We start from the raw sequence: 7,779 nt of genomic DNA, 5'->3' as shown, positions 1-7,779 counted from the left end.
GCCCAGGTACAAAAAGTCGTTTTGTCTCACAACGTACGTGAAAAACCTGTTTTCATCATTTAGTAGGTCTGGAAATAAGGTGTTGAATGCTCCACAGTGTTCTCTTTTCATTTTAATCGGTTGAACCCAATAATGTCTTGACTTTCTTTTTAGAGAAGATTAAATTATGAATGCGTAGTCACTACGCGACTACTAGCGTCGATGGTAAGATACAAAACCGGGTCGTATGAAAGATGAATGTCTTTATTTTTTTTTTACAAAATAGCATATTAATGCCAGCGTAATAATCGAAAGAGAAAATATATTATGCTTTACTTATTTATAAAATATAAATTTATTGTATTAAAAAAACCTTTCTCAGGAACTGGCGCTTAAATCTGGCGAATTAAGCCACTCAGCCAATATGACTTGAACCCTAATCCGCGGCCAGCTGTAATGGGAAATGCAATAGATGGACGAAAAAAGAAGCGGTAAAGTTTCTTTAAAAAAACTCCATAAATGAAAGACAACAGTGCTGATTATGTTTTATTTCACACTAATTTGAATATATTTATTTGTTACACAAAATATTACAATATATTTTTTTGCTTGTTCTTGAAAAACCTTGTCAGAACTTAGCACTGCATCATCGCGTAGATCTGATTTTATGATTCTGAAACACAATAATAAGTTATTACTTTACGCTGTGTATTGCTATTGGCTATTACTATGAGCACCAAAGAAAATATATTATTCTGGAAATGTTCTTAAAAGATAACAGATATTTCCGAAGAACTAGAGGAAGCCCACAGGATTCTGATGGAATAGGATGCAGAATGCAAAAGCACCCTGTTTTAATGTACCAGTGGGAGGCTAATTTGCACAGGAAGCCGGCTAGATTATGGGTACCACAACGGCGCCTATTTCTCCCGTGAAGCAGTAATGTGTAAAAATTACTGTGTTTCGGTCTGAAGGGCGCCATAGCTAGTGAAATTACCTGGCAAATGAGACTTAACATCTTATGTCTCAAGGTGAAGAGTAGTGCCGCTAAAAATTATTAGGTTTTTCAAGAATCCTTATTATTTAGTCCCATATTTTCATATAAAAAAACTGCTGAATTATAGTGTCATTCATATGTGGCTATATAATATGTATATAGTAACAAGGTTCTGTGGCACTGAGGCACTACACTACTTACTAGGCAATGTTCGGAGTTTTGGTCCTAAGCGGTATAGGCGTGGATAAACCGAGTGGTAATACAATAAATATAATATAAAATAATTATCTCTTTCATATTCTTTTAAGTGTATCAAAAAAATATTAATGCAATAAATATTATGACTGCTCAAAATCGTCACCTTTTTGCTCTTAATAGTGATTTTCATTATTATAACACTAGAAATAAGAGATTGCTTGTAACTAATTCTAGAAGGCTTCATAAGATACATAATAGGTATAATAAGGGTATAAAGGGTAAATACTTATTAATAAGTCCCATCTACTGTTCAGGCATTATCTATAAATAAATTTAAATGTTTTATTAAAAAATGGCACTGTCGTAAATCCTACTACTCCATAGCTGAATATCTGAGTGAACCGACAGCCTGGAATTAGATTATGATTACACTATGATTATTTTATAGCAATACCAATGACAGTACAATATTGTACATATCATTAAAAAGAACGCAAAAAAAGAATGCTGGGAGATTTACTTGCGCAGCTTCTTTTCTCTCAGAGCGCCATTTCTTTCCGAATCGGTAGTATCTAGTATATTTATTCAGAAATCCATGAATCGCACACTAACACAAAATAAAAATATGTGGCAATCTAGTTTCGTAAAAGTCTTAAATTTGCTCAAACAAACACTAGATTATTAGGTTGGCCTTAAAACGGCCAGAAAAACCAGAGCGTTCTATGATCTAACTACAACAAACGTACGGATGCACTAAAATGCCTCAATATGCTTTTAAGACTTACAGAAAAATGCACAAAGACTAGTTCTTCATGATGTTCCCAAAATTACTAAATATAATAAAAGTTGTGTATTTAATTGTGTTTGTGTCTATAATAAGTTACCGAGTAGCATTAAAAATTTAAATTCTAGATTATTTTAGAATAATCTATATAGTTGGCTAAGTGCAAATAATTTTTATAGTGTTAAGGAATTCATGGATACGAAATTCTGATATTCATTGTTTTTATGTTAAATATTTGCATGCTAGGAATAGTGCTAGCAAAACATATAAGCTCATTATTATAATATTTTAAAACCATTGTAAACTATGTTTTTTCGAAATAAATATATTATTATTATTATTATTTAAACTCTTAATTAAATCAAAACATAAGATACACGGTCGTTAACCCGATGTTCAAAGAACCAACAATATCAAAGTCATAGTTTTTATTTGCATAAACATGTTACATAAATATTATAAAGTACATGTTTGCCACATTTATGGCGTGCAAATTTTACAAAATACATTTCTAAATCATTACTTACAATAATATCAATTTAACAAAAGATTAGTAGCAGCATTATTTATTAATATTAAATTATTTAAAAAAAAAGTCAAGTTTTTAATTGATAATATTCGTCTAATGAATATAAGCAGTTATTAATAAGGTAGTTCTATTTTCAATTTGGATGAAAAATTCCTATTTGACGATAAATCTCTTATTATCTTGGGATGTGATTATAGATTTTTATGAACATACAAAAAGAGTTTCTCTGAAATAATGTAGTTCTACAGCAAGGTACTTGTAGTCTGATGGGGTCCCTGGATGGGAAAAGAGAGGTGTTTTCATGTTTCGCCATAAAAAATTAATTAATAATCAATTAACTTCAGCGGCAGTTAATAATCGGAGCAAGGTATGTATCCAAAACTTATTTTGACAAATTTTATTTTTAAAATATTTACCTGTTGCTTCAGTATCTGTTGCAATTGTGGTTGTCAAGAGGTCTGGACTTACATCTGTGTTCAAATTACCATTATTAGAGCATGCAATTAATAAGAAAGTGTGTATGTACTTATGTATGCACGCAAGAAGTTATACTTCTTTGGCCTAATGAAGCAAAAATCATTAAAATGATATAATCCTCGTTTTATTCTACATTTTTAGAATGAACAATTTTATAATTTCAATAGCCTTGACAATTAATTATTAAATCTATACTAATATTATAAAGCTGCAGTGTTTGTTTGTTTGTTTGAACGCGCTAATCTCTGGTACTACTGGTCCGATTTCAATGATTCTTTCAGTGTTGGGTAGTCCATTTATCGAGGAAGGCTATAGGCTATGTTTTTTTTTTTGCAAATTAGGGATCCGTAATAAAATTGCTATTTTGTAACACAAGGTGTAAAATCGAAAACCTATTTTTGCGTGCGCTGCAAAAACTATTGACAATAGAACAAAATGATGTACAGGCTATAATATAGGCAATATTTTATTACTTATAAAACTATCGCGTGAATTATACTTTATATGGCAAAACAACGTTTGCCGGGTCAGCTAGTAATGAATACGACTGTATGGGCTCGAACCCTTTGCCTGTCCTAATAATGGATGAAGAAACCAAAAAAAATTATAACATATAACGCAAACGTCAAAAAAATTTAGGAACCAACTTCAACCTGTTACTGTTGTGTTACAGTGATGCCCGAGCATCTTAAAATTTCACCCTCTTAATTTTTTCATAACGCGCCTAAAGAAGTATAACTTCAAAAACAGTTCAAGTGTGACTTCACTACTATAAATTCTTGTCTTTTTCACTTAATAAATCAAATCAAATCAAAGTTATTATATTTCATAGCTAAATCATATAACATTTGAAATATGTATTTTTTTTTTCATACAGCTCATTCGGAAGGCAGATTTCCTAAGAGAAGAACGAGCAAGAAACTCTAAGCTCTTTTTAAAACAGATTAAGTATTACAAGTTCTTATTCTTAATGCTTTTCTTATATCACTTTGCATACATTGTAATATTCCAATTACAATATATGCAAAGTGATTCAACAAAAATACTCAAACGCCAAAAACTGAGTGGTTTACATGAGTAAGTCAAAAAAAGTATTTTAATAATTAAAAATACAAGAGTTATTGAGTACAGTAGATACATCAATCCACACATACCGTAAATAAATAAAGGCATTCTGCAAACATATCAACAAAGTTCAGACACAAAGTGTTCCTTACCATAGTTTAAGACATAACAAAATGTGGGTACTTTTATATACTTTTAAAAAACAACCTTATTTTTAATATACATAATAATCATTTCTCGGAAATATTAAATATGTCCTGGTTTTTTATTATATGTTGTAGCAGCGGCAATATTAATGTTTGGAGGCTCAGGTTCGACTCCCGTATCATACAAAAGTTAAAGAACAGAACTAAATAATACAATAAGGCTGACTCGGTTGTTTCAAATCAGAGTTAAGTTTCTTTATAGGTATGTACCTCGCGTCTATTTTCATGAAAACAGCCCAGGATCCATACGTTTTTTATGATATAGTCTATTCGCATTTTAGTTTTTGTTTGTTCTGTACATTAAGATAAAGTTACGGTAGATCCATGGCTGATATATTTAATCATGGCACCCCATTACTACTGCACAAAAGAGAACCCATGGGCTTTCCGGCCGAACAATTTCTCGATAAATTTCTCAGGGGTTAGAAGTGGTGGTGGTAGTCTATAATTTTATTGCTGGATCATAAAAATGGGGCCACATTTAACCATAGTTATGTGTCGAGCTAAGAAATGTTCGGGATCTTATTGAGACGGTTTCAAAAAGGCGAGAGAAATGTTCAGTCTCATTTGTGTTTGTGCATCGATAAGCATTCTGTGAACCCAGCGTGCGGTATCTTGCTCGTGTAAAGTTCAGTAGATACACAGTACCAGTCAAAATTCTTGTTTTTTCATGACGTATTCTATAAAACGTATGACGATCTGCTATAATTATTTTTTTAACCATTTGTTCGGTCACAACCATTGTTGGACGACCCGAGATAGGGTCATCTCATGTGGATGTTTCATAATCATCATCAGCTGGAAGACGTCCACTGCTGGACAAAGACCTCCCCCAAAGATTTCCGCGACGATCGGTCCTGCGCTGCTCTCATCCCACGTATTCCGGCGATCTTGTCGGATCGGGGGCCTAGCAACACTGCGTCTTCCGATATGTGCTCGCCTTTAGAGGACTTTACGGACAGATAGCCGTTGCGGTTTTTGTTTTTTTTTTGGTTTTGCATGCTTGGCATTTCCCTGCGAAGTCGAATCAGAAACGAGGAGATCCGTAGGAGAAACAAAGTCATCGAGATGACCAAATGATTGCAAAACTGAAGTGGCAGTGGGCAGGGCACATAGTTCAACGGTGGGTGTTAATCCCTTTTAAATTCATCGCACCAATATGTATCTGTAGAGTACGGTGGAACATTTGCATCTAAATTATCCAATAAATCTTGATTACCTTGTTCCATACTGAAAATTTTTCAAGCATTGATACATAACACAGCACGTGTTTCGCGCTCCTAAAATATTGAATCCATACAAAAAACAAAAGGAATTCTAATTATTTTTTATTATCTAACCGATAATCAAGCTTTAGGTATCAGCCAGTATTTTACATTTTTTGGTTCTGCGTTTACAAAGCATTCTCACTATTTTTTGAAGACCCTTCTTATGTGTACACAGTCGAACTGCTTAAATAGACAATATGATGCTGTCATTTCTTTGTCGTTTTGTCTTCAATGTTTTGATTTCAATTAAATAAATAAAGTGAATATAAGAATCATCTTTAAAAACCCGACTATTGATAAATTATAAACATGTTAAATTAATAATTGTAAAATAATTACTTTTAGAGCCATTACCTCCTGTTTTGCCGCTTCCTACAACACCCAGCACGTTACTGAGTAGTCCACCAGCAAGCCCGCCACCACTGGTACCGCTAGTGGAGCTGACACCACCGCCACCAGCTTAAAAATGTTGTTACATTAATTTATCACACTTCATTAACTCATGTATGGGTATATGTCCTTCTAAATTTTATAAGGTGCTTCCCAAACGCCTAACAAAATAAACTTATCATCAATTTGACGCAAGAAAGCATTTTTAACCAAAAATGCGCAAAGCATAATAATTTTTGATTATCATTCGTGTAAATTTAAAACAATCTTATATAATTTAAACACTAAACCTCCTCCAGTCGTGGAAACCGATGCCGCTTGAATTACGCACTGAAACAATAATTAAAACAATTACTTATATTTTAGCAATACGAGTAGGGAACCTGCAAACAAAGAGCAATGGAACGGCTTTAATAATCCTAACTTCAAAGGAACACAAGAAAAACTAATCTTATGTAAGTCTTGTCGTATGACTACCATATTTATCCTTTAACACGCAGTTTTTACCCCTCAAATTTTACTTGCATCAGAACAGCACTAAGGTATTTTATGATCTCGTCAAAGGCAAATATTTCCCAGCTATATACTTTAGTAAAATTATCGCACCAATACGATTTAACGACCTTCAAGCCAAAATTCTCACCTCAAAGATCGGTGACGCATTTGGAATTGTATGGCAGCGGTATTATTTTACGAATAGTTTAACGTGCCCGTTCCTCCCCTTCATTGCACTCATCTATCCTCCGGTGCACCCCTGTATCATCTAGAACTATCAGAATAGTAAATTGTAGTCGTAGAAATAATAAATTCTGTCGAGGATTATCTTCTCTCTTCTCTTGTCTGATTGTCTTGTTTTTTCAGTATAATTCATCGCACCACGTAGATCTCTGACAATATTTCCGAATCAACACGACTACTTGGCCTTCTAAAAAGTATAGTAGTTTCAAAAGCTGCCATTCCATTCAGGGCCTCTGGTATTGTAGAAGACCATGATAATGTTACATTAGGAGAACAGCATTCCCGCTTACACCGTCTATCGTAAAAATAGGTTCTTGAAGAAAAGCTGGTAAAAAACTTAATGGTTTTTATGAATAATAAGTATTATGCTACCTCAACAGTGCAGTTTTCAAGATACTTTCTACCAAGGACAACGAAACCTTCGAAATGATGACATAGAAGTCATGTCCACTCAATTGTGAGACCTCTAGTGCTGCAAGAGTGATGGCGGCAGTGATTACTACCATCAGATAACCCGTAATATATATATATATTCCATATATTCTCCTCAACCATAAAAAAATCGTTAAAAACTTACTCTGTCGACAAGCATGGCAGTTATAAATAAAATACAGAAGTATCTAAACATTTTAGTGATTTGAATATCTACTGTACAAAACTAATCCAAAATTATGTATCCAACAGCTTATATAAGTCATACTTTTTCAAGGTAATAAATTTAAATAATAATTAGAAAATTCCGAAATTATTCCAATGTTTTTCTTAATTCCTAATCAATACTGAAGTTTCCTTTTATTATAAATACATAAAAACAACATGTTTTCGTATTCTGTTATCGTAAAGGGGCAAAATTTTCCGCGAGGCATTCTATGTTTTATGCTTTCTTTATCTTTTTTTCTCTTAGCACGCTTTTGTATGCATTTAACATTTTTTTTAAACAATAACATAAAATATCCCATTAAATTAGGAAAACATTGACAAATTTGATTTGATTCACAATTTTATTAACAATTCATTTATTCGTCTAGTCACTTCCTGCTACCGGAACGATTAATACGTTGATACACTTTCCTTTATGAGTATTATTTCCATCATCTTTACGTATGATTTTTTTATTAAGTTTTACTTTATATTTTATCAATGTATAT

General features: G+C 32.7%; 1 long non-coding RNA gene across 1 annotated transcript; it reads right to left on the bottom strand.

Moving 5' to 3' along the window:
- Positions 1–512: 512 nt before the first annotated feature.
- LOC126975794 (uncharacterized) lies at positions 513–7,335 on the bottom strand. Its single transcript, XR_007731791.1, has 5 exons — positions 7,209–7,335; positions 6,184–6,223; positions 5,858–5,962; positions 2,904–2,957; positions 513–652 (listed from the first exon to the last, which is right to left on the bottom strand). It is a non-coding gene; the product is annotated as an uncharacterized LOC126975794 (long non-coding RNA).
- Positions 7,336–7,779: the final 444 nt, after the last annotated feature.

Source organism: Leptidea sinapis, chromosome 37, assembly GCF_905404315.1.
Source record: "Leptidea sinapis chromosome 37, ilLepSina1.1, whole genome shotgun sequence".
NCBI lineage: Eukaryota > Metazoa > Arthropoda > Insecta > Lepidoptera > Pieridae > Leptidea > Leptidea sinapis.
This window is presented reverse-complemented; position numbering and strand designations above follow the sequence as displayed.